The sequence below is a fragment of the Lathamus discolor genome, chromosome Z, assembly GCF_037157495.1.
Source record: "Lathamus discolor isolate bLatDis1 chromosome Z, bLatDis1.hap1, whole genome shotgun sequence".
NCBI lineage: Eukaryota > Metazoa > Chordata > Aves > Psittaciformes > Psittacidae > Lathamus > Lathamus discolor.
This window is the reverse complement of record NC_088909.1, coordinates 48,879,974-48,907,463: the sequence shown is the minus strand read 5'-3', so window position 1 is coordinate 48,907,463 and position 27,490 is coordinate 48,879,974. Positions and strand designations below refer to the sequence as shown.

The following is a 27,490-nucleotide window of genomic DNA, read 5'->3' as shown; positions in this document are numbered from 1 at the left end:
AAGTCAATTTTCTCTTTTTTTAATCTCATCCCACAAACTCTTATTCTTTCTTCTTCTCAAGAAAATGAGTGACTGTTTCCCATGGCCATTACAATATTGCTCCCATACTGCTTGCCAGAGAAAATGTTTTTCACATACCTCACTTCACTATTTTCCCTCTTTTTCCATTTTGTTTTTATTTATAATGCTTCATTTTCTTTCATCTTTTTTATATGCAGCCACCCACTCTTAAAGGTGCAAGGTATCTTATCACATCTTCCAAAATCCATTTTCCTCCTTTGAGTGAAGATCGATGCTTTTGTTATTTTAAGGCTGCTTACCACAATAATTAACTCCAAAGCACTGTATTTTTAATCAGGTTATATGATTACCAGCTGTTAATTGAACTAAAAATGAACCAGTAGTCTCAAAGAACATATAAATGTATCTTTAGAATCATAGAATCATAGACTAGTTATAGTTGGAAAGGACCTTAAGCGCATCTAGTTGCAACACCCCTGCCATGGGCAGGGACACCTCACACTAAACCATGTCAAATAAAGGCTCTGTCCAGGCTGGCCATGAACACCGCCAGGGATGGAGCATTCACAACACCCCTGGGCAACCCATTCCAGTGCCTCACAACCCTTACAGTAAAGAACTTCTTCCTTATTTCCAATCTAAACTTCCCCTGTTTAAGTTTTAACCCGTTATCCCTTGTCCTGTCACTACAGTCCCTAATGAAGAGTCCCTCTCCAGCATCCGTATACCCCTCCCTTCAGATACTGGAAGGCTGCTATGAGGTCTCCACACAGCCTTCTCTTCTCCAGGCTGAACAGCCCCAACTTTTGCAGCCTATCTTCATACGGGAGGTGCTCCAGTCCCCTGATCATCCTCGTGGCCCTCCTCTGGACTTGTTCCAACAGTTCCATGTCCTTTTTATGTTGAGGACATCAGAACTGCACACAATACTCCAGCTGAGGTCTCACAAGAGCAGAGTAGAGGGGCAGGATCACCTCCTTCGACTTGCTGGTCACGCTCCTTTTGATGCAGCCCAGGATACGGTTGGCGTTCTGGGCTGCAAGTGCACATTGAAGCCAGCTCATGTTCATTTTCTCATCGACCAACACCCCTAAGTCCTTCTCCACAGGGCTGCTCTGAATCTCTTATCTGCTCAACCTGTACCTGTGCCTGGGATTGCCCCAACCTTGCACTTGGCTTGGTTGAACTTCATAAGGCTGGCATCAGCCCACCTCACAAGCATGTCAAGGTCCCTCTGGATAGCATTCCTTCCCTCCAATGTAATCAAGTGAACCACACAGCTTGGTGTCATCAGCAAACTCGCTGAGGGCGCACTCAATCCCACTGTCCATGTCACCAACAAACATGTTTAAAAAGACAAGTACCAACACCGATCCCTGAGGGACACCACTCATTACTGGTCTCCAGCAGGACATTTTGCTGTTGACCACAACTGTTTGCATGCTGCCATCCAGCCAGTTCTTCATCCACTGAGTGGTCCATCTATCAAATTGATGTCTCTCCAATTTAGAGACAAGGACGTTGCGTCAAACGCTTCCCACAAGTCCAGGTAGATGACATTAACTGCTCTACCCCTGTCCATCAGTTCCGTAGCCCCATCATAGAAGGCTACCAAATTGGTCAGGCAGGATTTCCCCTTTGTGAAGCCATGCTGGCTGTCACCAAGCACCTTGGTGTTTTTCATGTGCCTTAGCATGCCATCCAGGAGAATCTGCTCAAAGATTTTCCCAGGCACAGAGGTGAGACCGACTGGTCTGTAGTTCCCCCTCTTGAAAATGGGGGCTATATTACCTTTTCCTGTTGTCAGGAACTTCACCTGACTGCCACATTTTTTCAGATATGATGGCCAGTGGCTTAGCAACTTAATTCGCCAGCTCCTTCAGGACCTGCAGTTGGATTTCATCGGGTCCCATGGACATGTACATGTTCAGGTTCTTAAGATAGTCTCAAACCAGATCCTCTCCTATAGTGCGCCCAAGGTCTTCATTCTCACAGCCCCTGCGTCTGCCTTCCAATCACTGCGTCTGCTTTCTAAGACTTGGGTGGTGTGGTCAGAGACTTTGCCAGTGAAGACTGAGGCAAAGAAGTCATTAAGAACCTCAGCCTTCTCCAAATCCAGGGTAGCCAGTTCTCCTGATAGGTTCTGGAGAGGGTCCATGTTGTCCCTAGCCTCTCTTTTACTTGCAATGTACCTATAGAATCCCTTCCTGTTATCCTTAACATCCCTAGAAAAGTTTAATTCTAACTGGGCCTTAGCTCTCCTAACCTGGTCCCTAGCTTCCCGGACAGCATCCCTGCACTCTTCCCAGGCCGCCTGTCCTTGCTTCCACCTTTTATAAGCCTCTTTTTTTCCCTTCTAAGTTTCCTCAGCAGCTCCTTATCCATCCGAGGAGGTCTCCTGGCCCTCCCACTGCCCTTCCTTCTATTTGGGATGCAACACTCCTGAGCTTGTAGCAGGTGACCCTTGAATATCAACCAACAGTCTTGGGCCCCCCTGCTCTCTAGTGCTATATCCCATGGAACCTTACTAAGCAGGTTCCTGAAGAGGCCAAAGTCTGCTCTCCTGAAGTCCAGGGCAGTGAGCTTGCTACACGCTCTTCTCACTGTCCTGAGGATCTCGAATTCAACCATCTCATGATCGCTACAACCAAGGCTGCCCTGGAGCACCACATTTCCAACCAGCCCCTCCCTGTTGGTGAGCATGAGGTCAAGCATGGCACCCCTCCTTGTCGGCTCCTCTATTAGTTGCAGGAGGAAGTTGCCCCCCTCCCCTAACACATCTTGTTTAAAGCATTCTTGACCAGCCTGGTAAGCCTCCTACCAAAACCGTTCTTCTCCAGTAGACCTGGCCTCCCAAAGTGAGTCCTGTGTTCTAAATACCCAACCCCCTGACTATGGCACCACTGTTCTAACCATTTATTAACCTGCCAAATCCACCTACCCTTTCTAAGGTCCTCTCCTTTATCGTGGAGAATTGATGAAAAGACAATCTGAGCTCCAGAGCCCCTAGCCACCTCTCCCAGGGCTCTGTAGCCCTTCCTAATGTTCTCTGGGCTACTGCTATCTATATCACTATCACCCACATGGATGACTAGAAGTGGGTAATAGTGGGACTTACTAGACCAGGCAGCCTCTCTGCAACATCCCTGATCTGAGCCTCTGGCAGGCAAAACACCCCCCTTGAGACTGGGTCAGGCTCACAGGTGGGTGCCTCTGTGCCTTTCACAGTAGAGTCCCCTACCACTATGACCCACTGTTTTTTCCTGGCAGCACCATTAGTGATGATCTTTAACAGTGCATCAGCCGGTTGCTCACATGCTGCTGTGTGTTTCCTCCTCAGCCCCCTGCAGAACTGTGAAGCGGTTCCAGGTGGGGACATCAGATTTACGAGGAAGCCCCTTGCTTTTAATTGTCCTCTTCCTCCTTTTTTTGTTGGCTTTTTTTGTTGGCTTTTTTTGCTACTAGTTCCTAGCTTCCTGGGTTAACGGCCTCCTTCTTCCTTCCATGAGCTAAAGTGGATGCTTGAGGCCCCCGCACAGTTTGGGCCTGGAGCAAGCAGTCCTGCCTCTCAGCTTCCCTAACATCTTTTAGCCTACTGACAGCGTCCCGCAGCTCAGCCACCTGCTGCAGGAGGGCCTCCACCAGGGAGCACCAAGTGCAGCCCTGCCCATTGTGCACCGCCTCAGGAGACCAGCGCAGGCACTCTCTACACTCCGAGCTCTGCACTGCAGCCTCCCCTCTCATCGCCCCAGTCTGGGTGCCTACAGTGGCCACCGCCAGGGCAGCCAGCGCAGAGAACCTGGATCACGCCCTGGTCATGAGGCAAGGGCTCACCATCCATCTCTCCTGCCCACTCACCCTGCCTGTGAGAACTGCCAAACAAACTTCTTGAACATACTTATTATTCTCAGATATTTGAAAGTAATGGTTACAGACATTAACACTGCTGCAAATTCAGTGGTCATCTCCACTTAAAACTCTTTTTCATTTTCTGCATCTACTCAGCATATTTCTGCAAATGAATTGGCACAATGTACAACAAATTACTCAGTGAATGCCTATTACTTACTATAAAATCAAACCTGATAGTAAATATTGAAAGCCAAGGTAGCTAAAATAGTTGATTATTCAATGTCTGCAAACTCAGGGTCTTTAGTTTCTAGCTCTGTACACTGTCTAAAAAAAATAATTTATACCTAGCATCTCATTAGCAGATTATACTTGCTATTACACTCTACTGGAAGACCATCATACAATCTTTAATTTATAGGAATACTGTAGAATCTTTATCTATTGTATGAAAGATATTAATAGTTATTGGATATTCAACAGCAAATTTAGCCCATCTTCTATGGAATAGATCCAAGGCAGATTTAAAAATGAAGCTAGTGCATACATAATAGCATTTATCAACTACCTTCTTCAATTTGGTAATGAAAAATCAAAAGAGAATAAATTTATTTGGGAAAGAAAATGTAGAATTTAGACATCTGTGTATGCAATGAAATGCAGAAGAAAATTAAAATGAAATAAATATTTGTATTTGTTGTTCCTCAAGGTTTGCTTTGTTTTCATGCTCGCTTTACTGGTACCACATATGGATCTCCACCATGACAGAGTAGGAAGGCTAGTTATTTCAAGCATACAGAGATCTATGGTTTTAGACCCTACTTAGAAATTCCTGTTGAGGTATTAAAAGACAGGGTAACTCTGTTCGTGGTTTTTTCAGCACGTACCCTGAACAGCAGAGAAGGCACATATCCACAATCTTCTTCAACAGCTGACGGCCACATTCTTGACAGAGCCTCTACAGAAATTGAAAACACCTCATGGACTACCTGCAGGCACACTGGCTTCCCCTTTTTCGGACATGGACAACAGTCTCTTAAGCAGGTGGCTGGGTATAGTTCTATCTGTCAGTTTCTATATATCATTTATTGGGTCTTATCTTTACAAACTCTTAAGATCATCAGCATTCCAAAGAAAAGGGAAATTACTCATGATTTCAAGACAGCTTCGACAGAAGAGAAGCTGCCTGCACACCACCTTACACTGTGGAGTCAAAAAGTCCAAGTACAGCTCTCAAAACAGCTGACAATGTACAAAACGGCAACTCTATTTCTAACAGCAACAGCAACCAAATTTCTTATTTCCTGGGAACAGTGAGAGAGTATGGAAACAAGTAGTCCCCATCCATTTTTCCAAAAAATTACATATTCACTGGTGTTAGGTGAAAATACCATAGACAGCAGTGGTAGTAATCAGAAGACGAACACCCGACCAGGTCAACTCCTTGCCAATTTGTAAAAGAAGCCAATTTGGCTTCTTTCAACAAGCATTCTTGACTCCAGAATGGCATAGTATGTAAACAGGGATCATTAGTCACCTGAAACACAGTCAGGGTAGCCTTTGTCTATCACAAATTGTACAGACTCACCAAATGACTGATTGTCTATCAGAGAAGCTAATACACTCACTGAAAGAATAAAACACAAAACGAGGAGCACCAACAATTCAGAGCATATACTGAATGGTAAGATAAAGCCAAAACAATACAGAAACCTAAATGAATTAATATAGCTAATACGTATTCCAGACATGGGAAGAATATCTCCTTGAAAAAAAAAAAAAAAAAGCCTAGATATAAGAAATATTTACTGTTCTCAAACATCACTGGGTAGGAAGATGATTTCTTTTATTTTCAGCCAGCAGATCTAAAACTTGCCTTGTCTTTGTGGAGTCAACAGTTTCAGGTATTGCATCAGGCTCATGAAAACTGCTGCACTACCTAGATGAGTAAATTCTCTGTCTGTCACCTGCTTATCTTAAATCCTGCTGAACAAGCTTAATTACAAGTTACAGAACTGTTCCTCCTCGGTTCATGTAAACAAAATCTGATCATTTACCCTTTACACTTCAAAAACTCAGAATAAGTACATACAAATACCCTACTTAAGTGCACTTCAAAGCAACAATCATGATGTTTTATAGCCACTTCTCCATAAAATGGTAAGTATGAAAGGATAACATGATATAATAATTTTCTTTTTTTTTCTCTTTAACTGTCAGAGCTATTTGCAAATGATATGCACAGTTTGGAATCAGTTGCTAAGCCATGTCAACTTGAAAAAACAGCAGCCTATTTAACACCACTCAGAGAAATAAACAATAGTATAAGACAGAAAATGGAAACAACTAATTCAAACTAGAGAGCAGAATTTAGAAAAGGTGAGTGAAATTACTCACTGAAATTTAGCCAAGACACGGAAATTAGTTTATCTATTCTCTTTGTAAATGCAAGAGAGTTTGGGGACTTAGTTTCCAAGCCATCAGAAGCATGAAGCAACCCATACTATCAAGTTTCATTTTTAAGTGTAACTCATGGTTTCCAAAAGCCTGAATGTCAGCAATTCTCCATAACTGGTATGTTAACTTAATAAACACTGGCTCCTCTACTGACAGACACCCTCTTAGCAAATGCTACAGCCTTTGAGCATTTACAAAGAATCTGAACCACAGTAGAAATAGTGAACCTTCAGTATTTCTCAGAGCTTCAGAGTTCTTCCAGGGCCCTCTCTAGAGAGGCTCCAGGCAAGGGGCGACCCAGCTGATCCTGTTCAGCTGCTCAGAACGGATGGAAGCAAAAGTGTTGCCTTGATTAGGCCAAACACCAGCTGTTTGAAATTTTAAAAATGTAAGTCAGTAAAGACAGGCAACTGATTTATGCTTTTAAGTATCAGGACTAAGGCTCCTGCAGAATGCTCTAAGTGCTATCCTCAGTCCTCTCCTTAATGCCAGTATCTTTATCCTTTTACCATCTCTCTGCTGATTTCTTCATCATTACTCTTACCAGCTTTACTCTCTAAACAGTATCCAGCATTTTGCAAAATTTTATTTGGAAAACAGTGCACAGAAAGGATATTAAGTCAGTACACCTGTCTCACAGAAACACACTCAACAGTTCCTTGTTTTGTCTGTCCTGTTTACTGCAGTTACACTATAGACATCTCAAAACAGGCAGAGAGGAACAGCATAACCTTCTGTGGCTTCCATGAAAAAACAAGCATGTATTTTAAGATCCACTCCTCTTTTACTTACATTGACAGTATCCTTACAAAATCCAAATTTCTGTTTGGAAATTAATTTGATCAGAGAATTAAGAAAGCAAGCACCATCCATCATCCTGCTTAATAAAGGCAAAAGTTACTGTTCATATGTACTGCTATTTTGACAAATATCTTCCAGATAAAATACCATAAGCCATTTTTTGAAGGAACTCAAAATGCACAAAACCCCCTGCAAGAGTACAACTACATCCTGCCATCTTGCCCATCATTCTAGAAACTAAGAAAAATTTCCTTTTAGGGTACTGAAGGAGAAGAGCACTCTCTGTGTGCTACTGCACAGACATCAGACAAAATGGAGCCAGGGATGGGAAAGACCTTTCACTCAAGTATCCAGCTGGCACAAGGACCTTTTACCTGTAAGCCAAATCAAACTGTTTTCCAAATGTTAGCATGAAATACATGCTAAATAGTTAAACATAATTACCTTTGTTACAGAAAAGATCGTATGAGTAAATTTAATCTCAGTATGATACTAAAATTTAAATCAAGAATATAAATAAGTTATTTTGTTTAAATATTGGCTTTAATGTAAAGTGACATCTTAAGAGCACTCTGTTTCTAAATACTGGAGGGAAAAGCTGTCATGCAACTGTGACAAATGGATAGCCTGAAAGAGTATATAGATGTCACAAAAACCTCTGTCCAGAGACATGCATATCTTTTGACTGAATATTTAGGCATATGATGCTCCTGTATATGTTCCATGTAAATGGTGAAACAACTCATAAATTATACTGTGACTTTCAGGTACACTTCAAGAAATTCGTTCGATTTCTACAAAATGCACAATATTTTGCACATTCTCTTTGACAATTTCCAATGAACTCCCAAAACTTTTTTTCTGGGGTATCTCGCAAACCATTCATCTCAGGCGAATTATGGCACCAGGTGACATTCCAGAGTCATCACTACAAGCCTCAGGATATCCCACTGCTGCTATAATGGGAACTGCTGTGAACATGTAATATTCCACTGTGGCAAGAGAAGCATAATTGCTTCTGCTGAGCAGTGGCTGTGTGTATGTTCTGTCTACTTAGGCTCCTCTCAGCCTGTGCAGAAGAACCTGAATTCAGAACTGCGGTGCAAATTAGGTCTTTTGCAGTTCAAACCCAGAAACCTTCTTACACCCCTATAAAATACACCTATGTAACAGCAGTGTCAGAATTTCTTTCATCAATTAATGTATGAAAATATACTAAACTTTTATACACTTTTGAGAATGCCCTTTCTTTGTATTAACCAAAACAATATAAGAAACAGATTCTAATGCTATGGGGTATTACACCCTAAGGATAGATGTCCCAAAAGAAATCAGTAGACCTACCCACTGAATGACTTAATGCTCATCATCTGCATATAATCCTACACAATGTCTCTTTGTTCCATGACTATACCAAATGACACCTCTTTTAAAAACATCACCTCTGTATTTCATTAAGTCTCTTTCCTGTTACTATATAAACAGGTTTGGAAGAAGATAAATATCCTGTAATTTGATATATAAATATTTGAGAATGCCACAAGTACATTCTGGGAAAAAATATTTTTAATGTTTCACAATATTCTGACCTCTCTTTTAAAATATGTTCTTAATGAGGATAATTCAGATTGTATACAGTATTTCTCTACTGTGTTTCTTACATGCATTTTTAGACATAGTTGATTGACAGGAAAAGAAATTAAATCACAAAAGGACTATGTCCTTCACAGACAGAACTTCTTATACTACATTACACATTTTTGGGGAGGGAAAAAAGGAAGAAGTTTGGCAAAAAAACCCCACAAGTACAGGTACCTTATCTACCTCACCCCTGCTAAACTTCAAGTTTTTAGAGTGCTACTACAGAAATTCAGCCAAACTCCTTCAATAGATATTCTTTCCCAGAGCTGCCCATAAAAGCAATGAACATAAGAAGGAAATACTACCTTAGAAAAGTAAATCAGAACAAACACAAAGCTCTTATGACTGTTCAAGATAACAAAGTATCTTTTACATGCAAAAATTGTGGTAAATGAACCAGGGCAGAAAAAAAACACTGTAAACAAACAAAAAAAAACCCCATATTACTGATACTATCATTTATCTGCAGAAGACAACTTTCTCACATAGTAATTTAGCTTCTGCAAAGACTGGAGAATTTGATACATAACCATGACACTTGCATTTATTAACTAGTTGAAAGAATTGCAAGCCAAATACCTACTAAATTTAAAAAACAGCAACCAAAACATGTACCTCACTTTTCTTAATGACCCTGTAATCTAATCTTTATGTTTATATTAGTCATCTTTAGATACAATACTATATGAAGTTAAGGTTAAATTCACTTTCCAAAGTACAATTTCTCTTTCAGGAGAACCTGGTAATTCGAAATATTTAGTACCACGTATGCAGATTGTTTTGAGAAAGTCCAACAACTATATAATAATTCCTTAGGCTATATATTTCTTTAATGTACTATGAAATCAAAGATCTACACAAAACAGAGAATATTTTGCAGTGGCCTCCTTAACACTTCATTTGTTTTATAAAACTATTTACATCAGGCCCTTCTGCCTATACAATCATTTCTGAAGTGTTTTCACCAGGAATCTGTCATTACACTTTTGTCAGAACTCAAATCTTTAGCATCTTCTCAGAGATGCTAAGAGAATTCAACAGTTTAGCACTTGTCACATCTTGCAAAATCAAATAAAATTGCCAACTCTTTAGACTGTCAAATACAGTATCAGCAACACCTGCAGACTTCCATAGTTTAGAAGTATCACCAAAGTAAGCAGTGTTTTTGAAAGTCACTTCAGAGGCTTATGCCCATCTGCATACTCTAAATCCTTAATGTTACATATATAATGGGGAAGGAGTAAAATTATGGACTCACCACATTTCAAATGTATAATATGTAGTAAGTATTTGCCCCAAAAAGACGCTTAGAAAATAAACCTGAGAATTTTCTTTTTCTTTTTTTTTTCCAAACCACAAAACAGAATAGTCTGGCCTACACTTCAGTAACCAGTCTCTTCGGTATTGCTTTGTTGCTTAGTTTCTCCAGAAACTAAGTAACTTACTAGATAAGTAACATGAACTTCTACATTAATGAAAATCTTCATCAGTAAAAGTTATTTAAAATGGCATTTCCTAAGATGTCAACACCAGGCTGCTGACAGGGACAGGTAAGTATCAGCCTCCAGTGCTGCAAGGAGACTGAAGGAAGTTTTTATGAACATCTTCTGCTTCCCTGGAAGACAAGACATTGGACTTGATGTCAGAAAATAAACTGAGCTCACTACATCAGAGTGCAGCTTTAGGCAAACTGCCTACCTTCCTCCTTTGAGCTTGAAGGTCTCTATCAGTATGACGATATTTACCCAGTACAGTCAAGCACTCCAAAGGTGGAGGAAGGGATGCTGGAGAAGCTGGAGACAGTATCAGAAATGGTAAGTGCTGTTACTGGAGGTAAGAAGTGAATCTTCTTTCTTATATTTTTTTGCGATGTGTATCTAAAAAAGCTATGGATATGGTAAGTAGAAAAAAGCAAACAAGAATTATGACAATCTCTCTTACATGTAGGGATAAAAGAGAATCAACGTTCCCTTCACTATTTCCCCTGATAAGAAAACCAGAGTCCCTTGATATCCTTAAAGAAAGAAAAATAGTATGGTCTTCAGTTACAACAAATAACTGAAATAAAGTCCAAGTGCAAACAAGCTGTAGTTCTAATCTAAATATAATAGTTCAAATTCCTGCAAAAGAAGGCAGCCCAAGACTGACTCAGAAGACACAAAAATAGAGCTAAAAAAAAAAAAAAAAAAAAAAGACAAAAAAAAAGAGCTAACAGTGAAATGTAAGGGGAAAAAAAGCTAAGATATAATAGAAGACAGGACTGATCTAGTCATATTTGGACTACATATTTTTCACAAATAATTGAAATACTATCTGCTTACGGTCTCAGGTTCATGAAACTGCAGGATTTTGCCTATAACTAAAGAATTAAATATCTTAATACTGCCATTATGCTATGTGAAAATAATTGTATTTAAGTGCAAGTTCTAGAGGGCATGGCTGACACTTCATAAAATGACTATACATTTTTAGCTAATTTTCATGTATTGTAGTCTGTTGTATTTAGAGAAAGAAAAACCCAGAAATTATTTCTGGTAATATTTCTCTTACTCTTCTTACATTTAAAAAATGAATGTCAGGCAGCAGATCAATATTTTATGCAGCACTATTCTTTTAATAATTAATACAATAGGAAAGTGCTGCAAGTAAATTCAGTCAGTGAGCAGAATACGGATCTAGAGAATGGGGTCATGAAATGAAGGAAGAAAATTTAATTACATGTATTGTCACAGACATTTAACTTTAATTACCTGCAAATATCAGAAAACTAAAAAGGAAAATTAAATACCTCATTGTCAAAAAGTAGCATCAACAGAATGACATTGTTCTTTGGAATCTACTAATTACTTCTGCTTTCTCAGATTTTTATTTTTTTGTTGTTGTTATATATGAATACTAGTAAGCACTTCCCTAGATATGGAAAAAGAAGTGGAAGAAGCTCCACAGAACTTTAGCAGAGGCACAAGGGAACATGTAAAGAAAGATTAAAAGAAGGAAAAAGCTTTCAATTAATCTAGCTATTTTAAAGCAAGGTCAATCAAAATGAAACATATTTCTAGTTGCCTTTTCACAAAGTGTTCATATCCCATGAGTACTTCAGCATGGATACAATGATACAAAACCTTTGTACCAATTGCTCCTTAATCATTCTAGCAGCAGGACATTCAGATATCTGGCAAAGAGTTTGACAATAATTATGAAAGAAATGGCAAAGAAACAACTTAGAAGCAAAATTTCCACTGAAAACTGAAAAATGCATACACTTCAGACATCTGGCAAATTACCTGAGACCTTTCAATCACAACAAAAATGTCACTATATTGACAAGTAATAAATACATACTTATGACCAGAAAAATGTCAAAGTGGACCAATGTCATTCAAATTAACATAAATGTCAGAAGGAAAGACTCCTATTGATTGCTCAGCATCGTATCTCAACTGTGCACAAAGTCTTGACCCAAAGTAATTCCCAGTTCTCTCCCTCTGATCTCAGTCTTCTCAAACAGCAATTTCTACCAGTACTAGCATTAAAAAAATTCGGTTTTCAGGGTTCATAATATTATTATGGTTTTAATGTTTTAGTTGTAATGAGACAGCAGCTAAAATGTGAACACATAAAACATTTCAGAATATTTAATAGATATTTATGAGTATCTTTACCCATCAGGTCATCATACAGCAGAAGATACGAACTACTTACTTAATGAACTCAATTTGTCTTACTATATCAAAAAATTACATAATTTAAAAACACCAACATAACTCACAAAGACTTCTATAGCCTATAGGTAACCAGGCTCTCCTGCGGCATTATTAGTAAAATCACCACTGTCACACACATACAGATAAAAACCATTTATAGAACAAGTCAGTGAGAGCAAGGTATTTTACTTCCATTAGTATAAGGATGTATGGTTGAATGCATACCACTTCCTGGGACCTATGTTACTACAGCTTTCCTCACTGCAACTTCTGATGGCTGGCATTTGTTACCCTGGGTTCTGATTTGCCTCCTGCCTACCCTGCACCCTTTATACACCACATTCCCTCTTCCATTTGCAGAATTAAACTGGACACTGTCCATTTACTTAGGTTCTCTTGCACTCGTGAAAACTGGAATTGTGACAAACGAAAACAGAGAGAGGAAAACAGAAAGTCAAATGGGAGTATAATGGAACTGTAATAAAATGTATTTACTACCTGGCACTACTTATTATTTCGTCCTCATATATTCATTTGCCTAAGTCCCATAACTGTGGAGGATGAAAGAACATTATGTTTCTCTGCACCTTCTCAGCTCACTGAATAGGAGATTCTATAAAAATACTTCAGAGAGTAAACATCAGAAAAGGAATAAACTAAGATACAGCCATATGACAACAGTGACTCTTGATATTTTGCTTGCTCTTTTGTTCCGGGTGTTTTCTGCATGCAGATGTTTTTCTGTTTATGTTTTTATACTAAATGTAATCCTGTCCCAAATTGTTCAGACAGTTGCGTTACATGAGTGTATTGCACTCATGTCTGTGGGCACAAACTATACTAGAAAAAGTTTTTTCTTCATCTAGAAGGAATTAACTAAATGGCAGATTGCATTTTAGAATAGCTGTCTACCCCAGCAAAGAAATTCTTCTAATTTTTGGACATGTTTAAAGAAACAGATTACTACACCTTCTTCAATCCTCTAAGGTTGAAAACAGCAAATCTCCAGATAAAGGTTTATTATCTAAACATACCAGAGGACTAGACAACAAAAACCACTTTAGTTAAAAAGCACATCAATGTAACTTTTCACACATCTGTACCCATTACAGTTTGTGTACCAACTGGAAAAGTAACAGAATTAATTTCAGCTTCTGCTCAACTATGCACGCTGACAATCTTGTATCGATAATTCTGGCACTGCTGCAAGTTGAACTGCTGGAAGTTAAGAGTAAGAAAATGTTGCCCCTGACATTGTTAAAATTCTCTTTCATTGACTGGAGTTCAAGAAAGCATATAAAATTGACATGGCAGATTTCTAGAGCCTTTTCAGCAGACAGCACATTAACTACAAACTGGTAGCAACACTTTTAATTAACCAGTTTATGAGGTCAAAGACCATAGCTTCTTGACACTGGCAAAACCTTCCCTTTCCAGTGAAAACAAAGTATTTTTGAGTACTATGGTATTACAAATTACTAATAAGTGTTCTTAACAACCTGGTTATAGTGTCTGCTAATTGGACAATGCTAATTGGACAATGTTTAGTTGTGCTTATCTTACGCACGAAGTGAGAATGTTACACAACGGTCAGTCAGAAAGGAGTAAATACACTTAGCAGAAAGGAACCTGTTATAAATACAGTACTGAATAATTGTATGGTACCTTGAAACTCTGAAGCTTACTGTCACATATTAGTTCAGAAGCAAATAGCCCTGAAGGTCTTGGCTCAAAACCATTATATTTACCTACAAAAGTACAACCTATTTTAATAGCTTTATAATGGTGCATTTTACAGCAGAATTCCTAAGATCTCATACAAATAGGGGTACCTTGCTGTAAGAAAAAAAAGGTTTTTTAAAAAAGCATATGGTAGCATTTACCTCACATACTAGTAGGTCCCATTTTTTTCTAGTTCATTTAACAGTTCATTGCAAGCCCATAAAACCGTGTAACAAAGAACACTTAATTCAATTGGAAAAATGGGGGAAATTTAATTTAAGAGAATGTTTAATTACTCTAGGAAGAATCTGGTTAGGATGCTTAAGCTAACAGCCCATCACTCATTGGAAGACATCATAAAAACCTCAGGTTTTCGCTTTTTGTTTTGTTTAAATGAGTTGAAAGCAGTTCAGCAAGAGAGCATTTCCAGCAACAGGGGGTCCCTAAACTTATCTTGCTTGGTACAGAGAAGAGAATATGTGCATGGGCCTAAAAACCTGGTATCATTTGAGAGCAACCTACAGACTATTCCATGCAGTCAGGCCCAGCCATTTGGAACAATCTATCTGAAAGGGAAAACCTTATTCCCCATAGCTCACCACCTATTACATGTCTCCTCAGTCATTCCTACGCTGGCGGCCTGGAGCACCTTCCCACTTCACCCACTGGACAGAGGGACACCACTGCTGCTCCCTGAGCCTTTCTGAGCTTGTCTTGGAATCTTCACAAGGTGAGGTCTCAGCACAGAGATGAAGACCTAGAACTTGTGCATTTACTCTTAATTGCCAGTGTTTTGGTAGCAGGGGGCAGCAGGGCAGACCTTGATGGGAGGACGTGCCCTGCTGCCCCTGGCCCTGTCACACAGTTTCAGACAGCTCCACAATAGACCTGCTTCAAATGCATGCCCTGGTAGGTCTGCATCCTGGACCATCATTACAGAAAGACCACTTAGCAGAGCTGGGGAGTCCAACTAGCACTGTGTTGGAATAGGAGGGCACCAGCAAGCCCTCAGCTCTAAGAGAACCAGCAGCCAGCAGTTCTGAGCTGCCCATGCCTGAAGCTGCTGCCCAGGCTGTGGAGGAAATGAGGAGACTGCCAGAGAGTTGGGAAGCTACTGTCCTAAATGGGCACCCCAATAGCTGGGACAGGAAAACAGAGGACCCTGATGCTGAGTAAACAACAGAGACAGGTAACTCCACTTAACAGGACTTCGCTCATAAAAGAGAAGTTATCTGTCCTTCACTACGAGTGTAGCAAGGCACTGGAACAGGCTGCCCAGAGAAGTTGTGGATGCCTCATCCCTGCAAGTATTCAAGGTCAGGCTGGGCAGGGCTTTGAGCAACCTGGTCTAGTGGAAGGTGTCCCTGCCTGTGGCACGTGATTGGAACTAGATGAGCTTTAAGGTCCCTTCCAACCCAAACGAGTCTGTGGTTCTGTAACTACAGAGAAAGAAGGAATTGAGACCTGTGTAAAAGAGGAATACCTCTGGTGTAGCAGGATAGTATTTAAACCTGAAAAGCTAATAAATAATGCTACAAATAAGAGAAGCCTGCCATATATTCCCAGGAGCAACAAAACAGCACAGCAGGCTTCAGCTTCCTGCAGCTGTTTTCTCAAAACTTGTTTAATGGCATTAGCTAACAGTGTAGCTCCAGCTCACTTTTAATGGCTATTTTAAAGGAAATTTGTCTTAATTTTCCTTAAGTTAGCCACAGAACATAGCACCAAAAGAATGACAGCAATTCTGCCATCTGTAGACCATCAAGCACAGCACAGGATGTCCAGCTTTGCATTAGAAAATATGACTACACAGTATTCCCCACAATACTTGTAAGAACCACTGCCTCCTAACTAATTCTCAGCTTAACAATTTTTCAAAAGCACACATGGCTCTGTCTTACTAGAATCTACAATGGGGAAAATTTTATTCCTCTTCAGCCTTATGTTAGTTATTTAGATGGCGTAATTAAAAACAAAATAAAATAAAACTCATGTATATGTTACCTAAAAATAAACCCATGGCAATCCACCTGCAGTTCATATCAGGGTCACTGAAACAAAGTTGGCAACTATTTTAAAATCCATTTTATTTTTCTGAGACTAAATTGTCAAAAATTCCTTTTATTAGTAGGATGGTTCTGTATTCTAATGAATAAATCTGTATTAAGAAAAGTTGAAATTACTTTTCCAAGACAACAAAATCTTCTAGACAACCACAGGCTATTAAATAAAAAGTGTTTTGCTTTTGCTCCCATATGCACCTATCAGGACTTACAAAAACGTGCTGCAATAAAAATAAAATTCTACATACTATCCAATATTAACTAAAGGAAGAAGATACTAGAAGATACCTACTTTTTTCAGAGCTATAAGCACTTCTTGTCCAAGGCACTTCAGCATTTCAACTCCAAATTTAGCTGTTTCATTCACAGTTATGCATATATCTAACTATAATAATTGCTACTATAAAAATATAAATGCTTAACTAATTGCAAACAACGAAACTGACACATGTATGAGCTGTCAGATGGATTAAGCATGAGATTTACAAAGTTCTTGAATCCATTTTATCAACTCCCCTGATACTCTGACCTTGCTTTCTTTTAATACAGAACGTAAGTCCCTTACATTCTGCATAATTCTTTTTCCCGGTCTATGGAGTGACACTGTCTCTCTTTGGACAGAAAGCAATCTCTGGAAGTTCATGGGCAAAGTAAGAAATGATCCCCTGGTTTTAGGTAACAAGAATTTTGTCTTGGGATTCAGGAGTTAATCACATCTTCTCCCACTGTCTTTGGCATAACACAGTAGGAGCTCTTACTGCCTCTGAATTCGTAACTCATAACAAAAACAAAAAACATATTTCAGGATTTGCAAAAGAAATTTTTGTATACATTATAGAAAACTTCAAACTAATTGCCAAGGCAGTAAAATACAAACAGGTGGGATTTATCACTGAGCAGGAATGGCCTCACATCCAAATAAATGCTGGACAGGGTGTTACATTTCTTGTCATGGATGTAAGTCTGCAAAGACTGCATGTTGAGTCTTGTATGAAGTTCATCTATAATCACATTTGATCACTATTACATAACAGAATGTCAACTAATTTAAATCCCACTTCTAATTAACTTCAAAAGGGGTAAAAAACTAGGATTTCTGCCCCAGACCTCCGAATATTTATTAATTTTTTTATTTGTAGTAAAGAAGCATTCCACGTGTCATTGGTGAAGCAGTTTTAAAGCAGACAGTATGTGATCCATAATGGTAATGCTCAGGGACATGCCAATTTAACATTTTCAGATCTGGTCCTGAATTTGAAATACTGTCTTGTGTGTACATAAAGTCCAAACTGTACAGAGATAATGTAGTTAGATACCTGGGTTCTGCCCTTAATTGAGAATATGTTTTTAAGGAAATGGAAAAATTACTATCAAACATCCAAGTTCACAGGCTTAAGGACTGCAAGAAAGCCACTATCTGACTATTGAGCAATTTCTTACATGAATATTTAGTATCTGCTCAAGAAAAATGATGGAATGAAATTTTTAAACTAAGGACTGATTCTGCCATCCTTTATCTGCATAGTAAAACACTAAGTAAACTCAAGTTTTCAATAAATGCAACTGATTTGTCATATGAGTAAGACAAGCAAACTCTGGTCCTAATTTTTCTTCTTAAATTCTGAGAGCTAACTTTAAAATTCTGCTTCTAAAAATAAAGCACACATAGTCATCCCCTTTTGCATAATGAACCCTGCAGAACCAACAGTCCACCAGAAAGTGGCTGCAAAGTGCTTTTATCAATAGCAGAACTTTCATGAAAGAATCTGCAACAAAATTGTTTCTATAAAATTAATTTTCAGGTGGTGAGGTCAAAAAAGTTTGCTCCAGCTTTCTCATAAGCTGAAGGTAAAATACCTTAATAAAAGAAACAGTTATTCTAAAAATAGAGTGATATGGGGACAGCTGGAGAAACATAGTTTGCACTGGGGTGGAAATCTAAAATAAAATTAGGGGTGTGATCAAGTACAGAATCTGCGAAATCACAGAAGTGACTTTCTAAGTCAAACAGTCCAGCAGTCAGAATAAAAAAAAAAAAGACACGAGACCAAGTAACACAAAAGATCATTCAGAAGTTTAAACAAAAAGAAAGCCTGGTTAAGTCAGCAGTAGGTGTACAGAAGGGAAACAAAAAGAGCAAAACATTGTTTCCCTCTTCTTAAAACTAGTTTATACCAAACACACATAAAGACAACAATAAAACAGAAGTTGTAGGTAGTAAATTTGCAGAGGACAGGTCAGCCCTCCTGTGCAGAAAATAACTCTAGAAAACAAACAAACAAAAAAAGGCAATAGAGTGTCAGTTTTAACAAGTTTTAGTATTGAAGGAGCCAACAGTAGTTGTATTAGCATGTAAAAATAATGTGATTGGAGGCTCTTGGAAAAATTACTTCTTCCCCTCTCTTGAAAGGTGTCTTGTTCTCACCATCAATTGCTATTTCTCATTTACACTAACACCACCCACTTAAGGGTCCAGCAGGTTTCAGGGCCTCAGTGTCAATCTCCTCAGTGTCCACATTATTTCATCTTTTATTCTATTTATATTTTCTACTTTCTCTTTAGCGGGAGGGATGGCACAACAGACTACTTAGTTTGCAAAGTAGGTTTACATATGTCGCTAATGGAAAAAAGACAATATCAACAGAAGAAGCCTATAATAAAATATATATATAAAATACTTCCTCTGAATGTTTTTCTAGCCTCCAACAACTCAGAGATCTCACAGGCTGGAAGTGATCCCTTGGCATTTAACAACAGTTTAATCCTTGATGGATTTTTCTTGCCTTACCTTGTTTAGTTACTTTCCAAACTTCAAAAAATATACAAATTCCAACTGCTCTGATACATGTGCAAAGAACTACCACCTTCTCATCTGAATTTCTCACTACTTATTTCTTTTGATGCCTTTTATTTCACGTGTTGCAAAGGACAGTAAACGACTGGTCCATATTTACCCTCTGCATGTTACTCATGCCTTCATAAATCTTTATTATGCGGAACCAGTTGTCTTTACAAACTAAAGAATACCCCACTTTGCTGTTTCTTATATGCAACTCATCCCATTTGATAATTTGTTGGCTTTCTTTGAACCTCTTCTAGTTGTTGGGTTGGTTTGTTGGGTTTTTTTTTTAAATACAAAGGTTGTCGGCTGTGAGACAGCATGCATGCAAGCAAGCAGATAGGCATCTAACATTAAATTTTTTAATGTTTTTGGGCAGTGAAGTGAAATTTTCACAGAATTTGTTATTATAATCAAAAAATTTCATTGCTCATGAGTAAAATGCCCAGCTAAAAGCTTTTTTTTTTTTTTCAAGTCGAATCAAGATAATTTTTGGTATATGCTTTCCTTAACATTTATCTACAGTGAATTTCTTGTACTATGTTAATGTCCAGTTACTGAGCTTCATAGTCTTTCTAAAACTCTCCACAGCTGGCCCTTCTCATTATTGTTGCAAACAAAATTTAATTTGGACATTAAGTTATCACTGGACTAGTAAACCCTTCTTTGTATTAATTCAGAATATGCTGAACAGCATGGATTCACTGGGGCCAAAAGAGGCCTCTGCACCATGCTTCATTCAAACTGCTTCTGAAGGAGTCATGAAGCAGGTGAGTAAAGAGCTTCAGGTATCTTGTGAGACATGCCATCTGTTTTCAACAGCAGTATTGGGCTAGTAACATATTTATCTACGGATCTTCTAATTCTATTCTTTAGCATCTTTTCCATTAATTTATTAGGTACAGTTATTACTGCAGCATCTCTGGGTGTGTGGAAGGATAAGCAGAAACACCCCCAATAACATGATGGGACTACGATAAACTTAGCCTGTGGAGATGTTCAGACTTCCTCATGCCCACACTCTCCAAGTCTTTGCTGTTGACTGGGTGAGACAGCAATGAGGCATGACTGTGCTCAGAAAACTGATGATTCTAGAGCTGAACATAAATTCTGTGGGCTTCTTTCAAGAAATTCCTTTGCATCAAGTGTCCTGGAAGTTTAAAGCATAGGTTGCTTCCTTAGAAGGGGCTGCATGTCCTTATTTACACGTCATCATGTCAAGTACATACGACAGTAGTACCTTTTCTGGCACAGATATTTTATTTGTCTGCTAAGAATTACTGTGTGCATAGGTCAACAAAATAATAAGTATGATTTTAAATTACATGGCCCTCATTACAAATGCTTATAGAGTGAACCTGCTTTGCATCAGTTGAAATAACTTCTGACTATTAAAGGTTGCTCTTCCCCTAGGGTTACTGCAAACAGATGCTCTCAACACTGAACAAAAACACTAGCCTTCAAAATCTCTAAACATTCACTAAAAATATTGTGACCAGCATTTGCTAAAATATCTGAATAACAACCAAAGTCTGTACACATACATGCTTGTCATTTCTGGGTGCCATATATTGCCAAGTCAGCGTTTGGTACTCTCACTTCTCTTGCAGGCAAAGAAATACACAAATAATTTTCAACTGTTAAAACACTGAGCAAATGCTCACACTAGTCAAGCAGATTTAAGCATACAGTGCAAGCTGAATTGAACGGTAAACCTCAAGGCTTAATTTTCTGTAAGAAACCAGACTATAGCTGAATATACCAATTTTCATATAACAAGGGAAGTATAAAGAAAAGAAAATTTTTGTCAGAAATTGTGAAGGCATGATGGGAAAGTAAATTGAGTTGAATATTTTAATAACAGCAGTGCTGTGATTAATGTATAAATAGATGAGATGATTTGTTGGAATTATGCTACTGACATTATTATGCTCATTAAGTAGCAGAGGAGTGCATCAACAAAGGATTACAGAGTCAAAGTGAATATGAAGTTACCCCAGCCTCAAACCATGCCCACTCATGCACAAGCAGGCACACCATTCAGACTTGCATTGAATTAACCTAGAAGCAAAAACTTATATATACTGTGTAAATAGTAACAACTGAAATACTCTATGAAAACTTACTGTGCTTTTCTGAGACATTTACTCTGTGACTACAAAGTATCAAGGAATTATATATTATTAGGTATAAATGTTATGCATAACAACACAGGCAGAAAAAGCAAAATACTTAAAAGTGAACCACACTTTACACCTCTTTCCTGTCTGAAATTATTTCTCTTCACTGTTACCTAGATTGATATCAGGTTAAAATCACAGAGAAATACTCACAGTTTTCACAGATATATACCCAATATATCATTGTATATTCAGATTAAATTATTTTTGATATGTGAATACCAATACACAAATTCCTCTCCCATCCCAATTCTCCAAATCAGGTGGGTAGCACTTTTCAACACTTTTAGGAGATGGATAATTCATTTTTTTTTTTCCTACAACAGTGTAATGTCCCCAAGGAGATTTTCATTGGCTGATTCAAAAATGAAAACAAGGTATCAGGTGACAGAACTATCTATTCAGGATTTAGATAGCAGATGCTTGGATTTACAACAGTAGCCCAGAAACACTTAAACATAAATAAAACTGATCCCTGTATTACCTACTTCCAGTAAGACAGTAAGTACCTGGGATTGTGTATGCTTGTCACTAGGTTAATTTTTTTTCTGGTGCTGAAGAAGTAGAAGGTCAAATTTTTTTTTTTTAGCCATCTGTTCCCACTATGCTACACTTACCTTCACATAAACAGAAACAGCTTCACCCACAGTGATCTGTGATTGCTTCGTGCAATACACCACCAGCCTAACTGTGCCAAGCATGCCTGCTGCGCAAACCAGCTCGTTCTTCCCTCTGAACTAATTACATCCAGTGCTCCAAGTTAACAGAATATTTTTTCTGTATCACCTTTGCAAACCACAACATCTGCTGCAAGAAAGCCACGCACTAAGGTTAGTGGCTTACCCCTCATTTGTGGCTGTGCAAAACATCCTGGGATAGTGTGCTTCTCTAGAGAGTGCCAGCTCATGGAGTACAAGACATAACGTTACCATATCAAAAACTGTAAAAGTCACCTTAAGCCGTGCATCTCATATGCTTATGCTATAAAGTTTGTCAAAGCTCTTGCTTTGTAAAAATTCCAGACAATGATTCTTGATCAAGACATAAATTTACATCTTTCTGATTAAGTTAAATATGTTAAATTCATAAATATATTTCCTCTGGGACTTTCTGGAAGAGCTCAATTGAAATTTCTTCAAAGATTCTTTTCAAAGAAAAAAAGCTCTGCTGTCTGAACTGTTGATTAAAAGAGCTTTTGATTGAAGATCTTTAGATTTTAACAGTAATTTTAAACAAAGTTTATTAAAAATATCCTACAGTATCTTTAAAATCATTCAATATAGCAATTTGTAATACCCAAAATCACTGAAGCTGTGAAGCAACACAATTAAATGTGATCTTCTACTGCCTCCAATCTATAGTGTCTTTGTAGTCTATCTTGCAATTAAGAATTGCTAATCTCTTAATTATGAAAATAGCTCTTTTCTGCCAGCAGAACACAGATTAAAAGCTGAAACTGCCATTTGTGGAAGAATTTTAGTTCTAATAATTTAATTTTCATTTACAGACACTGCCCGCAGCAATCATATAATCTTTTCCTTTAATATCCCCTTTCTTCAGATATTGTCATATCCACCTCATTCTCTTTCTAGGACAGAAATCTGTCTTTTTAAATTTCAAATATAATGCATTCTTCTCATTTTAATCTTGCAAAACTGCATTATCAACCTGAAGTTTCAAAACATAAAACAAAAACTTTATTCAGGTAAAAAAAACACTGACAGTATTTAAATATGCAGTGTAATGTAGGAAAATAGGAAATAATATAGCAACAGGAAAAAGCCAGAAAAACAGTGTTGGCCCTCTGTCTAGCTCAAGAAGAAAGATGAAACAGAACACAGTGACAAGGGTAAACAAAATACAATCTGTAGGAGGTGCTAGTGTTTGCTTACATGAAATTTTATTATACTCTTTTACCACCTGACTGCTAATTTTAACTGTTTGGAAGTTACAGCAGACTGCAAAAGTTTCTAGTTCATTTCAGCACAAAATGACCAAACTGAGTTTAATACACAGCTGTGTACACAGCACTTTTGCACAGCGTATGCACTGCTCTATGTTCAACTGGTGTCCTCACTGAGCGCTACCCGTCTTGTAGACTGCCTGTAGTAACAGCACAAATTTTGTTGTAGCACTGGACCACCAGGACAGCACAAGCAAAGCTCAAACAACACTCAAATCACTAAACATAACCTTTGGATTTAAACTAAGAGACTAAAGCCAGAATGTCCCACTGCAACTCTTTTGTCCTGCAGGAAGCCATTTCCGCATCTGAGAACTCCAACAATGTAATTAAAACAGCTCCATGTGATCTGAATTACAGCAAGTACCAACCGCATATAAAAAGAAAATCAAATCAAATATTGATTTTAGGTCTGGTATATTTAGTAAGAACCAGCTATGCATCATATTTTTTAAAAGTATTCTAATACACTTATCATCATAATACTTCAGAAACTGCTGTATTTTTCATTTTTACTAAGAATTTAAACCCTTCCAAACAAGAGTTGCAATGCAATTCCAATAAAAAGAAGGGTAGGACAGCAGAATATTCTTTTCCTTTTTTTAAAAAAAGGATCATGTACGAAGTGCAGAATGTTAATTCAGACAGGCTGTAGCTGCAACTGTTAAAGGCTGTGATCCATGCAATACAGAACTGAAATATGCACAAAGAAACAAATCTGTTTGAAGTATTTTTTATATTCCTGCTGTCTGCTCATATTTTTTTCCCCAGGAGGGTAGGGTATGATCCTTTGCATTTCTGCCTCATAAATCAGTGCCTTGTAAGTTTCTCAGAAAGAACTCTGTGACCCACCTCAGTGACAAAGCACGTTTTTATCCATGTTCATGTACAGAGGGTTGCAGGTTAGCATCGCCACACTTACCTTTGCTCCTACATCCACGAAAATTTGTACAAAACAAAACACTTAAAAATCCAGAAAACTGTTAAGCTTCTTCAAAATCACATGTAGATGCAATTTATGCCTAGTCTTTCTGGTGTAATCCAACCCAAATCATTCTATGATTCTAATAACCACCTACAGTAAAAGTAGATTTGTTTGCAAACAGCAAATGTTTTTCCATTTCCGGTAGTGCGCAAATACATTTTAATATCCTAGTGAAATCTAAAATAATAGTAAAGAAAATATAAAGTAATAAACTGGGGTTTACTGGATTTTTTAAATACTTATTAAATATCTATATTTCTTACAAAAATACGAATGCTTTGGAAAAAAACATTTCACACAAAATCAAAAATGAAAGAAGAAATCTTAAGAACATTAATTCTAACAAGACTTCTTCAGAATACCAATTATAAGCATGCAAAACTCAACATTCCCTCTGCCTACCATTTTCTCATTAGTATCAGTCCACCCTTAAAAAGCAAACTCTAGTCTTTTAATGAAGAAGTGCTATTATGCTCTATCATTGCTTAAGAAAAAACTATGTATCCAGACCGATGTGTAGGGACAAGTATATTATTAAGCACAGTGAGAATGATGAGAATATCCAGCACACGTTTAATATTTCAGTTTTGCATACTGAAGCTCATTTCTATCACCATTTAGTGGTACTATCTCAAAAAGCAATGTTTTATGCAGCATTGTCACTACTACTGCTCTCCTTTCTAAGAGTTTCTTGGCATATTATCTTACTTTACTTTCACTACATTATTTTTACTCATCCTACCACTTCAAAGTCTTTTCCAGTTCTATTCTGCATTACGCAGGATTTCAGATTTTTAGAAGAATCATTTGTATATTAAATTATCCTCATTTTTTTCTGCCCATTATTTTAATAAAGCAAAATTTATAACTCCCTCAGGGATACTAATTGCATTCTACACTCCACTACAAGGCCCAAGAAAATTTCGGCAGGTAAAAATGCCAAAATTCAGAGGTAGTTACTCCATATCCCTTTAACTTTCAGTAAATGATCAGACCTGAATGCTCATATGGAGAATTTATATAGCTATGTTCAATTCAGTTAGTACTTAACAGCACTGGCTTACGCCACTGTTTACCAGATCATAGCCACACTTACACAGCACATGCTGTAACCACACACTGCTGTTGTAAGATTACTATTGTTATTTATGTAAGTCAGACTAGTTTAAACTGAGTGCTTCAAAACTGTCTCAAGGACATAAGCATAATCAGGAAAAGAACTCTCTCAAGTGTAATGCAGATACAATTTTAGACTCAAAGTATCAACACTTGAAAATGGAATTAAACACTGGAGTCTCTTCAGACTTGAAGGATGCAATATCAAGGTGAAATATCATCTTTAACATTTGACTATTATTTCACCCAGCACTGCAATGTTCCATGTCTTTTCTCCCTGGAAAAGAGAATGTTCAGTGGGACCTCATCACAGTATTCCAGTACTTGAAGTGCAGCTACAAAGAGGATGGAAGCTCTCTCCTCACAAGGAATCACATGGAGAGGACAAGGGGCAACAGGTACAAGTTGCATTGGGAAGGGTTTCACCTCAACATAAGGTTTTTCACAGTGAGGACAATCAATTGCTGGAACAACTTCCCCAGTGAAGTGGTGAAGTCTCCATCACTTCAGGTTTTCAAGATGTGACTGGGCAAAGTGATAGATAATCTCATCTAGGCTTCCTTTCCCATAAATGACTTCACCAGATGATCTTTCGGGGTCCCTTCCAACCTGGGCCATTCAATGATCCTATGATTCTGGTTCAGCAGACTTTTGCAGGAGGTCCCATGTGAATGAAAAACAAAACAGCATGAAGAAGCAGTCCCACATGGAGAACTAAAGAAATTAATTATAAAATGTACAGAAAAGTCTGAAAGGATCACAGTAATTTCTTAAATGTGTGGTGAGGCTAAGTATTAGAGGGTTTTTTCAGAGTTTTCAGAGGCTCTGTGGACCTCTGCTCTGACGAATTATTTTTTATGAATCCTAAAATTTCACCCATGGATTCTTGCCATAAAATCAAATCACTTACATAACCCAAAAGGCCTAATATGACATTACATACTTATGACAAGGAAAAAAGAAAAAAGAAACAAAACAACCCCAAATGTTGAAACCATCTGGATTTTGAAAATAAAACAACTTTAAGGAATTTTTTTTTAACATTGAGCTCTTTCATAACGATAACGTATGGACCAGATTCTGGCCTTTCAGACGTTGCAATCAGAAATCAGTGAGGCAGAATTTGATGACTAGTAGGTCAGCAGGGTATATATTTTTCATAGATATGTTTCTTGTCTGACAAGCACATCAGGTGATGTTCTAATTACGTTGCTGTGACCAAATTAATTTATTTGTAATACAGAAAGTTAAGAGAGGAACTTATCCTGAAGTATTATTCATTTTCTGCATGTTATTTACTCAGTGTTATGCTTCACAGGCTACAACAAATATTTTAGTTCTACGCAAAATATAGAGTCTTTTTATGTCCCTGAATTTACATATGAATATGTAACATTTTGCTCTTTAGAACACTGCAGTTTTCACCTGAAAGAACTTGTCAACTATTGGACAAAACTGGATCAACTATCTCTCTTTTCATTCTTCTACTTGTCAATGAAAAAAGTCCAGTACCACAGTAAAGGGGTTTCTTCATTTAAAAAGAGAGAGAAAAGAAATAGTATCAATTTCTTTCAGGTTCACCCATTTTTATTTCAACAGGTCATTAAAATCTATATTTAGTTTACATATTTAGAACTGATAAGAGAAAAATCAAAATTTATAGTTTATAATACAGGATAAGAAACAGGTCCTACCATAGCACTAGCAAATAACAGTAATCTGAGTAACAGCCCTGAAACTGAAGATGATGCTAAGTAGAAGAGACATTTAACAAAATGGTTTATATATCTGCACACAGTCCTCTCTCATATCACAATGCTCTCACTGATCTAATCTGCCAAAATCACTGACTGTGGGCAGGCACAGGTAGTAGTTAAATGCCATAAAGCACTAGTCACCTGGAATATACTCAAATAACTGACCTTCCAAAAATCAAAATCCACCATTGAAGACTGTCAGCAGAAAATAAACAACAACAACAACAACAAAAAACACACACACAAAAAAACAAACAACTAAAAAAAATTATCAGGTTTCAGCTTTACAGAGGAACAAAGCTGAATCAGACACAATATAATTAAGTAACTCAAGTCAGTTTTAAAATGGGGAAAAAAATTACTTTTAGAAAACAATCAATACACTTCTGTGG

General features: G+C 37.7%; 1 protein-coding gene across 2 annotated transcripts in view; it reads right to left on the bottom strand.

Annotated features, from left to right (window-relative positions):
* The window catches only part of DTWD2 (DTW domain containing 2), a 90,962-nt gene that overhangs the window by 8,496 nt on the left and 54,976 nt on the right, over positions 1-27,490 (bottom strand). The window lies entirely within an intron of this gene.